At 47.9% G+C, this 19,545-nt stretch overlaps 1 protein-coding gene across 2 annotated transcripts in view; it reads right to left on the bottom strand.

The window, feature by feature from the left end:
- The window catches only part of SLC6A4 (solute carrier family 6 member 4), a 41,322-nt gene extending 22,830 nt beyond the window's left edge, over positions 1–18,492 (bottom strand). Inside the window, exon 1 of one of the 2 annotated variants that reach the window (XM_045836941.1) lies at positions 18,020–18,492. The gene's annotated coding sequence lies outside the window, so the exon portion shown is untranslated. The remainder of the gene's footprint in view (positions 1–18,019) is intronic. The other variant, XM_045836940.1, reaches the window with a different exon arrangement.
- Positions 18,493–19,545: the final 1,053 nt, after the last annotated feature.

Genomic DNA, 19,545 nt, shown 5'->3' with positions numbered 1-19,545 from the left:
TTCTTTAGCTTTTTTCTTGTCTGGGAAGCTCTTTATTTCTCCTTCAATTTTAAATGATGGCCTTGTTGGGTAAAGTAGTCTTGGTTGTAGGTCCTTGCTTTTCATCACTTTGAATATTTGTTGCCAATCCCTTGTGGTCTGAAATGTTTCTATTGAGAAGTCAGCTGTCAGTCTTATGGGAGCTCCCTTGTAGATAACTCACTATCTTTCTCTTGCTGCTTTTAAGATTCTCTCTTTGTCTTTAATCTTTGCCATTTTAATTATGATGTGTCTTGATGGGCCTCTTTGAGTTCATTGTGTTTGGGACTCTCTGCACTTCCTGGACTTGCTGTTTTTCCTTAACCAGGTTAGGGGAGTTTTCAGTCATTATTTATTTTTTAAAAAAATTGATTTGAGGGGACGGGAGAAGGAGGAGAGATAGAAAAAGAGAGAAATCAATTTGTTGTTCTACTTATTTATGCATTCATTGGTTGCTTCTTGTAAGTGCCCAAACTGGAGATCAAACTCACAACCTTGGCATATTGGGATAATGCTCTAACCAACTGACATACCCAACCAGGGCACTCATTATTTCCTGAAATAGGTTCTTAATCCCTTGCTCTTCTTCTTCCTCTGGTACCCCTATGATAAGATTGTTGTTACACTTCATGTTGTTCCAAAGGTCCCTTAAACTACCTAGAATCTTTTAAATTCTTTTTCCTTTGTGCTGTTCTGATTGGGTGTTGTCTGCTACCTTGTCTTCCAAATCACTGATTCAATTCTCTGCTTCATCCAACCTGTTTAGTCTTTTCAGTGTATTCTTCCTTTCAGATATTATATTCTTTTTTTAATGTTACTATATTTTATTTTTTTAAAAGGCCTTATTTATTTAATTTTAGAAAGAGGGGATGGGAGGGAGAAAGAGAGGGAGAGAAACATCAATGTATGGTTGCCTCTCATGTGGCCCCCACAGGGGACCAAGCCCGTAACCCAGGCATGTGCCCTCACTGGGAATCAAACCAGCAACCCTTTGGTTCACAGCCCACGCTCAATCCACTGAGTTACACCAGCCAGGGCGAGATATTATATTCTTCATTTCTTACTCACTTGTTTTTATGGTTTCTGTGTCCTTTTTCACGCTGTTGTAGTTGTTCCTAAGTTCCTTGAGCATCTTTATAACCACTTTTTGAATTTTATTCTTATAAATTGTTTGCCTCCATTTCATTTAGCTTTTTTCCAGAGATTTCTCCTGTTCTTTCATTTGGGGCATGTTTCTTTGTCTCCCCAATTTGGCTGCCTCTTTGTGTTTGTTTCTGTGTATTAGGTAGATCTTCTATCACTCCCAGTCTTGGTAGGGTGGCCTTATGTCGTAGTTGTCCTGGAGGACCCAGTGGCGCAGTATGCTCAATCACCTGAGCTGAGTACTCCAGGAATGTCCCTTGTGTGGGTTATGTGGCCCTCTTATTTTAATTGAGTTTTGATTGTTATTAGCCCTTTCATTCATGGGGTCAACACTCAGACTGGCTGACTCTGAGGATCAAGCCTGACCACAGTATGAGCTGCTGTGCAGGTGCTGACCTCATGAAACAGAATTCGCCTCTGCAGGGTCTGGTGCCTGCCAAGATCTCTCTTTAGATATGCTGCTTGTGAAGCTATTTGGATCCTGCTCTGATGTTTTCAGAAGCTGGCCACTGGGTGCATTGATTCTGGAGCCTTTGGACAGAGGTTCTGGGGCCGGCTAATGTCAGACACTGTCTGTGACTAGCCCTGTACAACCTGTTTGGAGCTCCAACGTGATCCAGTTTGTGGCTGCTTCCACTGGACTTGTGTGTACGCAGGAAGGACCAAGTTCTACACCTAGGCCAGCTTTTACCAGCACCAGGCCCAGGGCCAGATCAGCAAAAGTCCCAAGGCACTCTGAGATCCCCTTCCTCCTGTCTTTGCCTGCAGCTGCCTGTTAGGCTCAGTCACTGAAAGAGCCTCTGGCGGTACTTGAATTGCATGAGGAAGGTTCTTAGGGAGTCACTAAGTAAGGGCAAGTAGTGTTTACCAGATTGCTACAGGTTAAAACTTGGTGCCAATGCTGGGTCTGAGGCCACTCAGCCAATGTCCCTGGGTATACCAAGTTTAACTGCCACTCTTTGGGTGCCTGCACACCTCTGTGATGGGGTGGGCTTGGGGGACAGTGAAGGGAGTGGCCCCCATGCCAGAGCCACACAACTGAGTAGGTCCAGGGTACGGCCCAGCCACCAGTTGTTGGGAGGGTGGAGCTAGCAGATCTCCTGTGAGGGGGAGGCATCAGTCAGGTTCACAGGAAAGGGGGGAAATGCCCTCACCCCAAAGCCATACAACTCAGTCACTGACTACCCCCTGAGTCTGCCCAGACCTCTCGACCCTCTGGCCTAGGCAGGTATCCTTCCAGCAGGGCACAAGCTCTGAAGAGAGGGGCAACAGGAAGCTAGGAGGGCGGGGCTGTTGCATTCCCCAGGCTGATGGTGTCTGGAGGGGAGTGCTCCATCCAAGAAAGGTGGCACCTGTGGTGTGGGAGAGGGACTTAGCACACATATCATGGCAGCTGTTTCTTCATTCTCTCCCCAGAACCACAAACCCCAGTTGCTCCTCACATGACTCTAGTCAGCTTGCCCTTCTTCCACCAGAACCCAGGGTGAGTGGCTGCAAATGAGATTTTGTGCACTGGCCCTTTAAGAGGATGCCTATGCCTCTAGCAGACTCCCCTCTCTCCCTGGCAAAGAGAATCCCCGCTGACTTTCACAGCCAGACGTCATGTGGGCACCTCTTTCAGGCTCTGGTGCTCTGGGCTGGGAGGAGCCCGGCTTGGAGCTGAGACCCCAGACTTCTCAGGGGGAACCTCTGCAGCTGTGCTATCCCTCCTTAACCTCAGCCGCTCGTGGGAGCGGGGCCAGCCCTTTTTGCATCTCTACCCTCCCTACCAGCCTTGATGTGGCTTCTTCTGTAAATCCCTGGTGATAAGACTTCTCTTTAGATAGTCTTCACCTTGTTTTTCAGGTTGATTGCTCTATAGCTTAGTTGTAATTCCCGCTGAGTCCTGGGAGGAGGGGAGTGTAACATCCACTTACTCTGCTGCCATCTTGGATCTGCTCATCATACACTTTAAACTACATTAGTTAATAAAGTTATAAATGCATCTGTTAATGTCAGACATCCTATTTTCCATCTGAGAGTCAATAAAATCAACTACATCTTTCAAACCTCAATCAATTAACTTGAAAAGGGAAAAACAAAAGAAATAAAAATAGCAAACCACCAAGGTCCTGCATGGGCTTCATTTACGAACAAAGTATTTGCTTCACTGTAGGGCTGGAATCTCATGCTGGAGTTTACCAGTAACTCAGAAGAATGTAAGAAGAGTGTGCACCTCACCTAGGCTCCCCAGAGTACTTACTCTGTCCCGGATGCTGTGCTGGGAAAAGAGTAACAAATGAAGAGGCAGTGTCAGCCTGCAAGTAGACAAGGACAGTCCTCTCCATCATTTAAGCTGCATACTCAAAGTACATTTTATGTAAACTACAGATGTGACTTAAAGAGGAAAAAAGCAAGTGATAGAAGTGAAAAGACCATCCTTTCTGAGGCACCCCCAGCTCCTGAGCTGCAGACTTATTCACTCTCCCTGTCACCCAGCTCTTGGAAGCCTTTGAGCACTTTCTAGCTGCATCTGGCTGTGTCCAGTCCGTCTGTGCTCCTCCTTTCTTTGTTCCCATTACACCTCTGCAAGTCCTACTGGGTCTTACACGGCGCTGCTGCTCACCATTCATTCTTCTTGGCACTCCCAGTAGCTCCTACGGCTAATCCACTTGTTATTCTGCAATAGGGGCAGCAGGGCACCTCTCATCCACAGAAGAGCCAGGGAAAGGAGCTCGGTGGTTACAGATGCAGGCACGGCTGGTGTGTCTGTCCCCACACGTGAGGAGGGCAGGGCCACCCTCCCCGACCCCCCCTCCACCCCCAGCATATCACTGCCATGGGCAAAGGTGCAGGAAAGTCAGCTCAGCTTTCTCTCCTCTGGACTGAGGTCTGAGATGTCAAACGTGGGAGTAGAAAGCCATGCCCTTTTGGACTTCAAACCTATGGCTCATTACAAAGTAGTAAACAAGCAAAACCTTCCAGCTAACTTCATTTCTTCTGGGCCTGACCTTCTCAGACTCTGGAAACAGTTGGAATTTGAAGCACGTTTCTGCTTAACTCAGATAATATACCTTTCTAGCAAAACACACCAAGGGACGACTGCCGCCCCTAGTCATGATGCAAAGTTCTATCCTGCCCTCACAAACCCAACTGGGAGGATGGCTAGGAACGGGTCGCTAACAAAGAGGGCAGTGTATGCATCCTACCTACTCTGGGCCTTCGGTGAGCACGACTGAACTGTCCATACACAGAAGTATAAAGACAAACATGTGGTGAGTGAAAAACTAGAACACGAAGTAGTAAATCCATACTGATGACTGAACACACGAGTATCGGCAGGGCTGAGACACGAACACCCAGGGACACAAGTAAGTGGAGTTTTACGTGTGTTGGGTTCTGTTTTCTGTACAACAGAAAATAAAAATGTTGAAGGAATTTATTGTTGCCGAAACTATTACAGCAACAAGAGAGAAACCAGCGCTATGGAGCTAGTGCGTGTATGTGTTAGGGGGTGGATCGAGTAGGTGTCCTGCGTTATACCGCACCCAGCTGTTTGGCCCCCACCTATCCTGGGCACAAGGATACAAACACCACTCGTAGAAGAATACAAATTTCTGCAAAGAACAGTCTAGATAAAACCCCATTCTTCTCCTGTGTACGCTGCTGTCCAGCCTCTCCCTGCTCCCCGCTTCCCTGGGACCTCAACTAGGCTCAACGAAGTTTTAAAACAACCACACATCCTCGCACTCACCATAAGTTTCTGTGAGGCCAAGGGATTTTTTTAAGTTCATTTTTATGGGACATCAATATGTTTAAATACACAGCTAAATGCCACCTGCACGTGGTGGTCCCTGGCTGTGTTGTTTGAAGAAGGCCTCTGCACTGCCCTCTGGCCTCTATCAGCAACACACTCTCCACACTAAACGCCCAAGAACTGGAAGACCAGATGGCGGAGATAAAGAGCTTTCCGATGAGTGCCAGATGGCACTCAGCGACAGAGCCTGCCTCCCACCGAGGCCCCCCTTGCCTGATCTTTGTCTCTCCACCTTCAAAATTATACTCAGAATTTTCTTCTTCCTATCTTTCATACGCAACTTTCCTCTCATTTAAATTGAAGTTCAAAGAGCAAAGCCTCACCCAGCCTTTCTCTGGCACATCCACCATGGCCTGTGGAAGGAACACATCATCCTCTCCGAGGATACATTGGCAGGAGAACGACATTCCGTCACACCAGTGACTCGTCACCTTCCTGCCACAGGGGTCCGATGATTTGTTCTGGGTTTCACTGACTTTCTCTCTGGGGCGCTCTGCAGGGAAGCTGGAAACTGTGTGTGTTGGTGAACTTTTGGGGGACAATGTGTGTTCATGAGGGCCCTGAGGGGCTCAGCCCCCACAGCGTCTGAGCTTGGTTTCTTGGCACCTGTCATGAGCAGCTGCTACAAGAATATACACTATTCCCTGTTTTTGTTCTGAGCATTACAAAGGCCTTGTTTCCTGAAATATCCCCAGCACTCTAAAAACTATCAGTAGGCTGAAATGGCCTGAGCTGTAAGAAAACATGTTAAGAGCATCCCTCAGCCAATTTGTCACTTCAGTTGCTTCTCCCCAGAAGCTGGCCTGTCTCCATCCAGCTCTGCTTTCTGGGGTTATCCTATTGTGTTCCCACCCCTGACCATGGAACCCAGGCTGCAAACACAGAAGTCACAGCCACTCGAAGCCACCAAACTGGCAGAGACGCACATCTTTTCTCCAGCTCGCTCCCAGGCCTCTGCTGATCGGTTACTAATCGGTCAGCCACCAGCAGATGGCCTGGCCTGGGACCCCTTCTGCCGGCAGGATGCTGCCTGTGGATCCCGACTCCTTGCCCAGGTTCCTGATTCTACAGAGCACTGACCAGCTTTCCCCATTGGGCAGATGACAGTGATGGAGAGCAAGTGGCTCAGGAATAGAGAAGTTAGAGTAGTTAAGGCTGGTTTCCAAGAATTCTCTCTTGAAAGCTTTCGTCTTTAAAAAATATTTTTATCCTGCTGGGTAGAAAGATTGCAAACGAGGTCAATATGACAGGCATGACCTCCACCAAGCAGGCTTTGAGTTTCTCCATGGCCAGAAAAAGCCCAGGAAACCTTCCTTTGCACCTTGAGGATATGCTGTGGTCCCAGGAAGAGCAGGGACAGGCCTGGGTGGTGCCACGTGACCCAGCTCCTGGGTGGGATGACAGCTTGACAGGCAGGAGCCTCCTCCTCAGTCTCCGCACACCAGAGGCAGCCGAGGTGCAGTTGACAGGCTGACAGTTGACCTCTCTTTCACACTCCTTCCTCTCAGCCCAGGGAGCGGACTACTTCGTCCCCACCTCCCTAAGTAAAAAGGATCATTTCTATTTAAACTTCTGATCAAACCTCCATTCTTCTTTCCACAAACCCTGCCTCTGTAGCCAGGGGAACTAGTATCTGAACCAGCATGTAATTACCGTTACAGTGATTAGTCATGTAACCACCCAGTTGTTTGGAAATGCCTGTCCCTTTGTGTCTGTTTGGCGCTCGTCAGCACAATCTAAGCAGAAACACTACAGAAATGTTGGACTTTGACTTCACGCATGGAGATCAAAGTGAGTTCATTTCTCAGGACGCTCAATTTCCATTTCAAAAACAAAACAAAACCACCACGAATTATGGGTCTACCACTGAGATAAGGTTAATTACAGGTCATATAGCCAAGTGGCAATTTGCATTCACTATTAGGAGGGAGTCTGAAGGTCCCAAGACACACACCTACCAAGGGTGACAGGAAGCACAGAGATCAGGCACCAACTAAAACGGTAAACACCAGACCCGGCGTTCTGCCACGGATCCACCCTAACTGGGCAGCGATGGGAGGTCTGCCCGCTACGTGCTAGGTTCTTGGAGACAAGGCAGGCACAGTCCTGCCTTCGTGGCGTTCAGGTCCAAGGCCAAGACCTGGTGGGAAAAATAGCAGGATGCTTGAAGAGGGAGAGGCTGGAGCTGCTCTCCTTGCTGTGGCGCCTTCTGCTGCGAGCTGAGGTCTCTGAGGACATGATGTGGCATGTCTAGCCCTCAGGTTGTTGTTGCTACCTTTTTTTAAAAATCCTCACTCAAGGATATGTTTATTAATTTTAGGGAGAGAAAGAGAGAGAAATATCGATGTCAAAAACATCGACGGGCTACCTCCCCCTACATACTCCATCTGGAGATCAAAGCTGCAACCTAGGTATGGGCCCTGACCATGGACTGAACCCGCAACCTTTTGGTGTACGGGACGACACTGCAACCAACTGAGCAACCCGGCCATGGCACCCTTAGCTTCTAAAAGTCTTCCTTTTGTTGCTATTTGTTGTCCAGTTTCTGTCATGAATCCCTGAATTAAGTTGATTCTGGCTCACAAGCACTGCAGTGTAAGAAAGGGGTTTGTATCTGTGGAAGGGACTTTTTTTTTTAAAAGATGAGACCAAAATTAAAACTTCTGAACTTAAACTTTCAACCTGAAAGAATCAAGGAATAGCTATAATTCTAAAGTAGCTATCATTACAAAGTAGTCAATGGTATTCTTATGAGCACGAATGGATGGCCCTGAAACATGGTAAAGTAGAACTGTCTGATTCTGACTGTTGAGTTCTTTGAGGTGTGTGTCATAGGTCAGGAGCCACAGGGACTGCCGGCTCACCTTTCAAACGAAATAAAGAGATTCCAAGATATGACTGGAGCAAAGATAACCTGCTTGTTTTGGGACCTAAGTAGAAATGAACTCCACAAACCCAGCCATCTCTTTATCCAAAGAATTTCTTGCATGAGACAGTCAGCCAGTTTAATTTTTTGGAGGGGAATTCATATACTAAAATCCCCAGGGTCATTTGGGCTTGTTATCATGAGAAAGAAACGGGGTCTCAGTCCAGAACTTTCTCTGCCTGGAAGAAGATAGCTCAAGCTTCTTTCCACACAGGGTGTAAAATCTAGAGGATTAGCCCTTTTGGTGGCGGGGTTGAGATCACTCCAGAGGCTGGACAGAAGTACAATGGATTATTCATTTTGACTTTAATGAAAAGAAATGGGTTTGGCCTCAACAGGCATGGATAGCCCCCCTCTAGTGAACACAGACAGCCAGATCCTGAGGTGTCACTTCATATTTCCCGTGTGCCCGCACCCCGCGGCTCTCCCGCCTCGCAGATCTGCACTGGAATCCCAGATGCACCCCTTACTGGCTACGTGAGCCTGGCAAGGTTGCTTAACCTCCCTGAGCTTCCATTTTCTTGTGTATAAAAGACCATTTACAGGGACAGACCAGTTGTAGAAATTAAATAAAAGTATGACAACTTGCCCTGGCTGGTGTGGCTCAGTGGATTGAGTGCTGGCCTGCGGACTGAAAGTTGCTGGTTCGATTCCCAGTCAGGGCACAAGCCTGGGTTGCAGGCCAGGTCCCCAGCTGGGGGCGTCCAAGAGGCAACCACACATTAATGTCTCTCCCTCTCTTTCTCCCTCCCTTCTCCTCTCTCTAAAAATAAATAAATAAAATCTTTTTAAAAAAAGTATGACAAATACTTAACTCAGTGAGTTGATGGTCACTATGCCACCACACATATGCAACCAATTCTACTTTTCTACCTAACGCTCCAGGCAGGGAAACGGAGGCGCAAGGCTAGGTGATTCATAGCCCTAAGCACAACAAGCGGGCAGCTTGAGCCAGAAGCTGGGGCCTCTACCCCTTCCACTGGGATTCACTGGTCTGTGCTGGCTCCTCTCAGTCAGCGACTTGCAGCTGCTGGGAAACTTGTAAACAGCAGATTTCTGGGCTGCTACCCAGAGAGTTTCATTCAAGAGATTCGTGTGAGTGCTGAATTTTCACGAGCAGTCCAGGTTATCAGGGGCAGGTGGGCCAGCAAGCATCCTCACCCCACACCTTCACTCCCTCCAGTGGCACGCATCCTGTGAGGAGGTCTGGCTTAAGTTTCTATCCACCACAGTCCAGGATGATCACTGTCTACTCCATCATTCATCACTGATTATCATGTATCATTGGTATTTTGTTGGTTTGTTTTGCATATCTTGGCTTTGCATTCCCCTGGAAGTGGGGCCATGGCTTGTACCTCTCCATGCTTGATACTTGCTGAACTGACACATACACAGCACAGCTCCCAGCACAGAAGGGCTATTTCAGATTTTTGGGGCACAGGGCCCGGGAACCATAGACGCCATGCCGGAAGGTTTGAGCCTCAAGTGAGACACTCCTCTTTCTTCCTCAGGGTCCCATTCTCGGGGTTCTGCCCCTCCTGTTCTCATGCACCAGGAGGATCTGCCGTGCATCTTGAGGGTGGAGGGAAGACGGTCACCAACAATAATTTTAATGGACTATGGACTGGAAAAGTCTGACATGTCTTGGATTAAAGGAGAGCACAGGCGTGCTTTTTAGACTTTGAAACAAGTACCAGCGGACACACCCATCGACAGTCTATGTTCCAAATGTCTATTTTGTGAGTTGCTTGCTTAGAACTTATATATTTTACCCACAGAAATAAAGGTTGTAAATGGTGGTTAGCCTCCTAAGCTAGTTTACAGAATCTGGGTTGAACCATAAAAATACTAAATTATCTAAAATGTGTGCTATAGAACACAGCATCGTTGCCTACTACAAAAGGGATAGATTGAGAGCGAAACTGATTAGGAGCTATTTATTTATTTTAACATTCTTTCTGGTTCTTTAAAAAATATTTATTTATTTTTAGAGAGAGAAGAGGGAAGGAGAAAAAGAAGGAAAGAAGCACCAATGTGAGAGGGGGGTGTAGCCCCTGTTGGCGACCAAACACACAACCCAGGCATGTGCCCTGACTGGGAATGAACCAGCGACCCTTTGCTTCGTGAGACAATACCCGACCAACTGAGCCACATTGGTCAGGGCTCTTTCTGGTTCTTGAAGGAAACTAAATTGAAGGACAGAAAGTCAAGGAAGCATAGAGACTCTTATATGGATTCCCTGGAGGTGTCTTTTAGGCACCTTTAAAGAGCTTTAGAAGTTGAACTTCCAGTCAAGATGACAGCACAGATAAACACAGCTCACTTCCTCACACGACCACATCAAAATTACATCTAAACTACAGAACAACCATTATTCAGAACCGCCAGAAAGTGAACTGAATGGAAGTCTTACAACTACGAAATTAAAGAAGAAATCTCATCAAGACTGGTAGGAGGGGAGGAGACACAGAGAGAGCTGGCCCCATACCCATATGTGGTGGATGAAAATCAGAAGGGATGTGTTAGGAGCGAGAGGTCCCAGCCCCGCACCTGGGCCCTCAGCCCAAGGTTCCAGTTCCAGGAAGATAAGTCTCCATAATTTCTTACTGCAAAAACCAGTGGGGATTAAGATTGCAGAAGGTAGAAACTGCTGGAATCCCAGGTAGTTCTTCTTAAAGGGCCCATGCTCAAACTGACTCCACTTGCTATGAGTTCCAGCATGGGGACAGCAGATTGAAAGGCATTGGACATACAGGGAGGGGCTTAATTGTTTCAGGGCAAGAGCTGTGGAGCAGCTTTCTCCCAGACAGAAGTGCTGGCAGGGGCCATTGTTCCTTTTCTGAGCCCTCTGTCCAAAAGAGCTGGCAGGTAAGTGCCGTATCTATCTGAGACTCCACCAACCTGGCTCACACTGTTTGCCCACCCTGGTGATTCTCTGAGGCTCCTCCCCATTCAACTTCCAGGCCCACCCAAGTTGTTTCCAGGCTTTTCCATACAAAAGTCCTATCTTGGTCCATGCTTCAGATTTTCCCAAATTCTCTCAAACAAGCAGCATCTGACTTCAGATAGTCCTATCCTTCTTGGTAAACAGCCCCAAGCCCGGGACTAGCAGAGGCCAGCCTTTGATTCACAGTTTGGTCTTTCCTGGGAACCTCCAAACCCAGCACAAGTAGCAACCATCTGCAGATCACCCTGTAGCTAATGCTGTGTGACCATGAACAGAACACAGACAGTGGCTGATCTTGGGTGTGGCAACAGCGATCAAGGCTCAACTACAACAGAGAGTGTATGCAGTCTACACAGTGGGGGTGCCTTGAGTACCCAGCTTGGGTGATAGAGGAGGCTGTGCCACTGGACCCTACAGAACACATACTACATTAGGCAGGCTACTCTATCAAGCCTGGGAGATGTAGCAACTCTGCCTAATACATAGACACAAATGCAGAGAGGGTGCCAAAATGAGGAGACAAAGAAACATGCCCCAAATGAAAGAACAGAATGAAACTCCAGAAAAAAAAAACTAAACTAAACAAAATGGAGACAAGCAATCTAACAGATACAGAGTTCAAAACACTGGTTATAAGAATGCTCATACAGGAAATTAGTGAGGACTTCAACAGCATAAAAAAGATCCAGTCAGAAAAAAAAGGATACACTAAATGAAATGAAGAACAATTTACAGGGAAACAATAGTTGAAGTAGAGTGGATGAAGCCAAGAGTCAAATCAATGATTTGGAAAATAAGGAAGCAAAAACTACCACACAAAAGAGCAAGAAGAAAAGAGAATCCAAAAAAAATGAGGATAGTGTAAGCAGCCTGTGGGACAGCTTTAAAGAAATCCAACATTTGCTTCATGGGGTGTCAGAAGGAGAAGAGGAAGAGCAAGAAATTGGAAACCTATTTGAAAAAATAACGACTGAAAACTTCCCTAACTTGGTGAAGGAAATAGACATACAAGTCCAGGAAGCACAGAGAGTCCCAAACAAGATGGACCCAAAGAGGACCACACCAAGACACATCATAATTAAAATGCCAAAGGTTAAAGACAAAGAGAGACTCTTAAAAGTAGCAAGAGAAAAGCAGTCAGTTACCTACAGGGAGCCCCCATAAGACTGTCAACTGATTTCTCCTAAGAAACTTTGTAGGCTAGAAGTGACTGACAAGAAGTATTCAAAGTGATGAAAAGAAAGGACCTACAACCAAGATGATCCTACCCAGCAAAGCTAACCTTTAGAACTGAAGGACAGGTAGAACTTCCCAGACAAGAAAAAGCTAAATGAGTACATCAGTATCAAACCAGTATTATAAAATGTTAAAGGGTCTTCTTGAGGAAGGAGAAGGAGAAGAGGAAGAGAAGGAGGAGGGAGAAGAAGAAGAAGATCAAAACTATGAACGATAAAATGACAATAAATACATATCTATCAATAATTGAATCTGAAAACCAAAATAAATGAACAAAGCAGAACAGAAACAGAGTCATAGATACAGCAAATGTTTTGACGGTCACCAGAGGGGAGGGGAGTAAGGGGGGTGGGCAAAAAAGATGAAGGGATAAAGAAGTATAAATTTGCAGTTACAGAATAGCCATGAGGATGTACTATACTTTAAATTTGCAGTTATACTAAATTTGCAGTTACAGAATAGCCATGAGGATTCCCTATACTTTAGTACAGCATAGGGAATAGACTAGCCAAATAACATATATGCATGACTATAGACAAGGACCACAGCGTGGGGATTGGCTGAGGGTCTTGGGGTGGTTTGGGTGGAGGGGGACAAAGGTAGAAAAATTGGGACAACGGTAATAGTATAACAATAAAATATAACTTTAAAAAAGAGCTTTAGAAGTTGATGACTCGAATGCCTTATTACACTTAACTTCACAACTTAACTTTGCAAAAAACCAAACTGCTTTCACTCTGCCGCCATCGTACATTTCACTGTGGACCAGTGGGGAAGAGACCTGGGAAACTCCCACAGTGATGTGTTAGAGTAAGCAGGGTTAGGAGGGTTACTTACACCTTCTCAACACTCCTTTATTGTTGTTATAGTGCAACTTATGCAACAAATAAAAATCGACATTAAAAAACATAGGAGCATTTCCAAACACAGATTTTCTTGTCATTACTATAGGTATATTACTAAGAGACTTTCGTGTGAAACAAACAGGATTAGACTCACAAAGGCAGCCAAGAGGGGGAGAGGAGGGAGGAGGCAGGAGAGAGAAGAAAACCAGCCCCGGGGAAAGTGTGTTATGAAATAAGGGTGGAATTACTTGTGGCAGCTGAGCAAGGCGAGAGAGAGAAGAAGGATTTGAAAGGGATTTGAGGAACAATTAAATAAAACCCGAGGGGTGAGCAGGAGAGGAGAAGGGGATGGGGTCCACTTCTCTGGGCAGGAGGGCAAAGTTGGGGGAGAGACGGGGGCAGGCAGCAGAGCAGACGGGCGATGGAGGCCACCTGAGGTCACCGCTGCAGCCATAAGATGTCTGTGATTTAGGTGTTGTTGCTTGAACTGCGGGTGCCTATACTCTTAGGTCAAGAAGTTCTGAAATGTGCTTTACAAGGAGTCACCCACGCAGTTTGGGGACATTCATGAAAAAGCAGTTCATCATGACCCAGTACCAATCCAGGTGTCAGATACACCGAAATAAGGGCAAGAGATGGTTCCCAATCCCTAGGAGTTTCTAGTCTCAAAGAGTAATCCTCGAAGCTAAAAAGAATATCACTGAAATAGTGGGGGAAATTTGAATGTGGCCTGTGTAGCCAATAATATACTTTATCAAAGTTAACTTTCCCAAATGTGATAATAATGCAGCTTGGTTATTAGGAAAACACCCTTGTTCTTAGCAGACACAGGCTGACGTATTTAGGGAGAAGTACTTGGATGTCTGCAAATTGTCCAAGGTCAACCCCCAAATTATATACATATGTAAATTGTATAATTATTACATTATGTCATGTAATATACACAGTGTATCGAATCATGTATATATCACACATGCAAAACTTAGATATGTATAGAATTAGAGAGAGACTGTGTGCACAGATGTGACAAAATGATAACAACTGGTGAATCTGGGTAAAGGGTCACTGGACCATTTCTCTGCCTTTTCAGTTGAAATTTTTCAAAATTAAAAACTGGGGGGGAGAAAAATAATCCTAGCCCTCAGAGGAGCTGGGAAACCTCCAGGGGTCAAACCTCCGACTGGCTGCCCGTGGAGTGCCCAGAATAGCCCAGAGTAGCCTATCTCCTCTCTGCCCCCAGGCCCTTCCCTCCCCTTTCCTCCCTGCCCCAGCTCTTTTCCTCTGAGACAAGGGAAAGAGCCAACTAACTAGATTAGCATTTAAAAACAACACACCCAGGGAAGAAAAAAAAGAATGGCGTGCGGAAGACTCAGGTTCCAGGCTTGGCTGAGTCCTCCCGGGCTGTGGGCTGTGGGCTCGGAGGACTCAGACTCGGAGAACTCCGAGCAGACCCCTCCCTGGCCCTTGCATCTCTGCCCCTCCCTCCCCTGAGGGAGCTTCTTAGAGCAAAAGACTCCCTTTATTCTGTTTTCAATCAGCAGCTCAGTAACAAAGGAAATAGAATGTTCTTTTTTTCTTGAATATGCCCAGAAAGACCACATAAAAACACAAGAGGGGAAAGCCCCACTAACTTGCTCCCTCCTGCCGAGCCCACCACCAGCCTCCAGCTCTGGCTTCTCCCAGAGAGCGCAGTGGGCTCTCTTGGCTCTGCCACTGACCTGGTCCCCAACCTCTTCTCACCTCTTCCCTCCCTATGTCAAAGGTTGACGAGGGTTGGGGGGAGAACCGAAGAAGAACTGTGCCTCAGGGTCCGGGAAGACCTTCCCCATGCCATCTGCCACTGAGCTGGCCCTGGGACATCACCTCCATGTCTCCCTGTTGCTGGGGTTCATCTCTCACTCTGCAGCCCAGAGGTTTCTGGGGTTAATAAGGGGCTCTCCGGTTGTGGCTTTTTAAAAGCCTATGGTTTAAAGAGCTACTAACAAGTACCCGTCCTTGGTCCAGAGTTGGGGTGACGGTGAGGGGGCTGCTGCCAGCTTCCAGCCTCCAGCCAGGGGAGCCAAAGAAGAAAATGAGGCAGTCAGACCTGCCTTATCTCAACTCATTTTGTCACCTCGGTAGACACGGGGCTGGGAAAACACTTGGGTTTAACAACATGCTGTTGACATTCAGTAAACGAGCATTCATCTTCCCAGTCAGGGAGAAGGAACAAAGGTCAGGCTGGAGGCAATGCCCCCTTCATAGCAGCGCAACTCAGAAACCATTTCTGAGGGAGGACCCGTCAGAGCGATGAGCTCTGCCTGGAAATAAGGGGTCTGTGTCAGCCGAAAGTGGGTCTTGGTGGCTGGTGTGACTCAGTGGATTGAGTGCCTGACTGTGAACCAAAGGGTCGCTGGTTCAATTCTCAGTCAGGGCACATGCCTGGGTTGCAGACCAGGTCCCCAGTAGAGGGCGTGTGGGAGGCAACCGCACATTGATGATTCTCTATCTCTATTTTTCCCTCCTTTTCCCTCTCTTTAAAAATAAGTAAGTAAAGTCCTTTAAAAAATAAGGAAAGAAAAGTTGCTCACCCTTCTGCCCAGAGAAAATCCTTCCTGTCAAGTTTCTTTTAAAGTCTATTTCCATCTGTTTTCCACCTGGGGTCCTCCCAGAAAGATGACAGTATGCCCTCCTTAGGGTGCTGTTTTGTCCAGTTAAGCCCAGAAACTGACAAGTTCCCTTGGTCCAGGGTTGGGGTGGCAGCGCCTGGACCCTCGGGAGCATCTCCGTCAGCATCACGTGCCCCAGGCACAAGAAACGGCCTTTGACTGCACAGCCCAGCCTGGTCTGTGGGCAAGCCTCAGGGCAGTGTGGCCGCCTGGCAACAGCCCAGTGGCCTGGAAAGAAAATCACACAGCCCACATCTGCCCCGGCTGGAGGCCATTTCCACTGTGCCACACCCGGGCATCTGGCAAAGGGGACTGAGGGAGTCGGGGTAGTTGGGCCTGTTGGCTGGACGTGATAGAGGTGCAGAATTTGACTTACATGTGTCAGAGTGTGCAAAGCCTCTGCCTTAGAGTGAAACCCAAGAGGCCCCCAGAGGACCCTGATTTGATGGCAATGTCTGGGTAGAGAGTCCTGGCCCTCAGGCGTTTTGCCCCATCATTTCAACTTGTATTTGTTTACAGCAGAAAGGTTAGGGTCCCGGTCACAGAATGAGTCCGAGGACTTGGTCGCCCTGTTATGCAGGACCCTTGCTCCCCCTCGCTTAGTTAGAACCAAGGCCCAAGAGACCCAGAGGAGCTGCTCTGTGACCCAGAATTACAAAGCTATGAGGTGATTTCGTAAAGTGACAGAAAAATTACTGCATTTCCCCTTTGGTTATCTAGGCACCTTTATTTAAAAAGCCAAGTCGTGACTATATCCTGTTGATTCATTAAGCTTAATTCAAATTAAACTTCTTCAGACAGCCCTGCCTCTGTTCTCTCAAGTTGTGCCATTCCACAACTATAAAGAAGGAACTGACACTTACTGGCTTAACTTCTGGAATTGCCTGTGTTTCTCTCTGGGGGGGGGGGGGGGCGAGGGTCACCCACGGTGTTTTTGTAAGCCTGATGGAAGAGACAACCCGCTCCGGCCAGGCACCCATTCCACTGCCATCTCACCCACGGGTGAGACTCTGACACGCCTCTCCAACTTTCATCAAAATGCTGGGACAACTCAAAATCCCTCAGAGAGGAACTTCTGAGGTTTTTGTTCATTTCCTTTAAATTTCAACGTATTCCACCGCTACTCCCACCCCACCACCCAACCCTTATATATGTATTTCTTAAGCAAGGAGATTGAAAAAAAAATGAGTTTGAATATCTGTGCTGCTATTACATCTCTGAAATGTCCTAGATCAATCACCAGGGTGCGGAGGGGACTTTTGATTAATTGTGAAGCAGTCTCAATCTGATCTCATTCAGGTTCAGTGAAAAACAGAAAAATCCATGCCCCAAAAGGCTTCTTCAATTTGCACACGCCGGGAAGAACCTGACTCTACCCCAGGCTTGAACCTTTGGGCAGCAGTGGCTGGGCACAAAAGAAAGTGGTGGGAGGGAAAATAAAGCTGTGTGTTTCCCTCTACTCCTAGAAACCCAAACACGGACACCGCCCATGGTGCCCCTCCGCTTCATGAAACACATGTCCCAGCGTTGCTTTCTTAGGCACTTGCCCCTGTAACTGAAGGCAAAACACGTTGAGGATTTGCTCTCATCTTACTCTGATGAAAGCTAGCAGGCTCATAAATAACCCATTGACCTAGTTCATTTTATTCTGGACCAAACTGACCATAAAAATACACACACACAAGCCTTTGTTATGTCTGACTTAGAAATCCTACCCTTCTCAAATTCTTTAAAACCCCAACTGAAAAAGAAATTTATTCCGCAAAAGACCCAGTGCAAAAGGTAATGTGACCCTTAGTGTTCTTCAGCTCCAAAGAGCGTTTTCCAAAACAAATTTGAACGTACACATTTTTCACGCAGCTGACGGTCGCACACTCCGGCCTCGAGAAAGAGCTGTCTGGAGCCCGAGTTCCGCGGAAATTCTGAATGGCCGGTAAGAGGTCTGAGCGCGCAGCAGCTCTGCCAGTGAAAACAACCCAAGCGCGCGGAGTCTCGTCCCACTTAAGAGCCATTCAGAGATTTCTCTAGTTAGGCTTTTTTGTGAACCCGAACTCTCCCTGCAGAAATGCCTTTGCACAAAGCCACCGGCGCGCGACGGCAGTAAGACAAGATCAAACGTAAGCTACGGGGTGAGACTAAAGCAACTTTTCCCTAAGCGCAGGACAGCGCTTTCCCTAAGACCGTCTTTACAGGGTCTTCCTCTCGCGCTCAGCGCACCACAAAGCCCGTGGGCGCAGCAGACAAAGGAGCCCTTCGGAGCCCGCTCGTCCACTCCGCGGCCAGTTTTCCCTCCGGGCGGCCGGACTCGCGTCCACTCGCGTTCTTCCCGGGAGGGCAGCCGCGGATCCGGGCGCCCACCGCTCAGGCGCACAGACGCCCTCGCCGGTGCCCGCCGCGGCAGACAGGGGGCAAGTTCTGGAAAGAAGTGTGTGTTAGAAGCGAGGAAGAAAGAGGACCCACCTGCCGGGAGTCCGTGGAGGCTGGTCCCGGGGCTCGACGAGGCGGGGCGACCCTCGCGCCCTCGAGGCACCGGGGGCGACTGCTGCCTGTGCGGGAGCTGCGCCCAAGCGGCCGTATTTGTACTCTCGGCCCCTCACATGGTCTGATCTCTAGATATCCGCCGCCAAAGAGCTCTTCAAGAATTTTTGCGTCATTTTGAGCCGCACAAACTTCACGTTTCCCCACGGCCGCGTCTCGGCGTTCCTCCTGGGGTGGGGGAACCTCCTGGGAGCGCTCACTGGGGGAGGGGGCTTCAGGGCGGAGGTAAGTGGAAAAGGGAAGCGGAGGCCAGGCTGGGGAGGTGAAGGACCCCTCCCTACACACACACACACACACACACATGCACACACACACACACACACACGCACACACACTCCCTAGGAGAGATGGTGCTCTAAGAAGAGAGAGCCCCTGGGGCGGTGAGGGGCTGGCAGCAGGCCAAGCAGAGCCAAGAACCCCAACTTTCCAGCTCTTGAACCTTGCAGGGGCGGGGTGCTGCTCCACGGCTGACAGGTATTGTTCCTCCACTACCAATTTCTGCGCCGCCTCACTTCCTCAGAGCGATTGGTCTTGACCGCTGACACCCCACTACCCCCTTCCGAAAGAAACCTGCCCTATTTTTCTTCCAAGGACTTAACAGCACCTGGCACTCCCTGAGCGAGTCCGGCTCCACAGCTGCGGCCTGAGCCCAGCCAGAGGGGCCTTGTTTAACTCCCCGCCATCCTTAGTGCCTTCAACGGTGCTCCGGGGTGCACAGCCCAGGGGCTGCCAGTAAATACTTGCCGAATGAATGAATGAATGAATGAATGAATGAATGAATGAATGATTTCCCACTTTGTGAACCAGCCACAGTTCAAAGCAGTCAAGAACAGATATACAAGGTGGGGCAAAAGTAGATTTACAATTGTTCGGTGGGAAAAAATTCAGTGATTACTAAATAATACAAGAATAAACTGTGTTTCCTGTACTTACAATTGTAAGCTTACTTTTGCCCCGCCCTGTATGGATGGTGAGCTGCAAAAACGTTCATGTTTATGGCGTCGTGCGAGTGGATGAGTTACCACAGTATTTTAAATATCCAAAGAGGTCCAACAGGAGCCTATTGCTTTGAACCATGTGAATGAATTACTTTGATAAATTTTTTAAAAACTTAAGTTTAAAAAGGAAATTCACATTACACTATCTTTTCAGTAATTTTCTTTTTTACATTTGAAAAGAACGGGAGCAGTGCTCACTTTGGGATGGCTCTGGAGCTGCGATGAGCACCCTCCTGTCCCCAGAGGAGGCAGGGACCTAGCAAAGCAGAAGGCAGAGAGGAAACAGCAATGACGAATTTGCAGTCAGTCCCCTTGCACTTGGAGGATCACAGCCCAGAGAGCTGAACTCGCACCCCAGCTGAGCTGAGCAGCCGTCTGCAAAGGCAAGGTTGGAAGTACTCTGTCCCCCGGTGTAGGCCGGCTCCCCAACCTGGGAGGGATCAGTGTGAG

The sequence above is a fragment of the Phyllostomus hastatus genome, unplaced genomic scaffold, assembly GCF_019186645.2.
Source record: "Phyllostomus hastatus isolate PE091 unplaced genomic scaffold, TTU_PhHast_1.1 phas_contig_210, whole genome shotgun sequence".
NCBI lineage: Eukaryota > Metazoa > Chordata > Mammalia > Chiroptera > Phyllostomidae > Phyllostomus > Phyllostomus hastatus.
The sequence above is the reverse complement of the archived record's forward strand: the minus strand, read 5'-3'. Positions and strand labels throughout refer to the sequence as shown.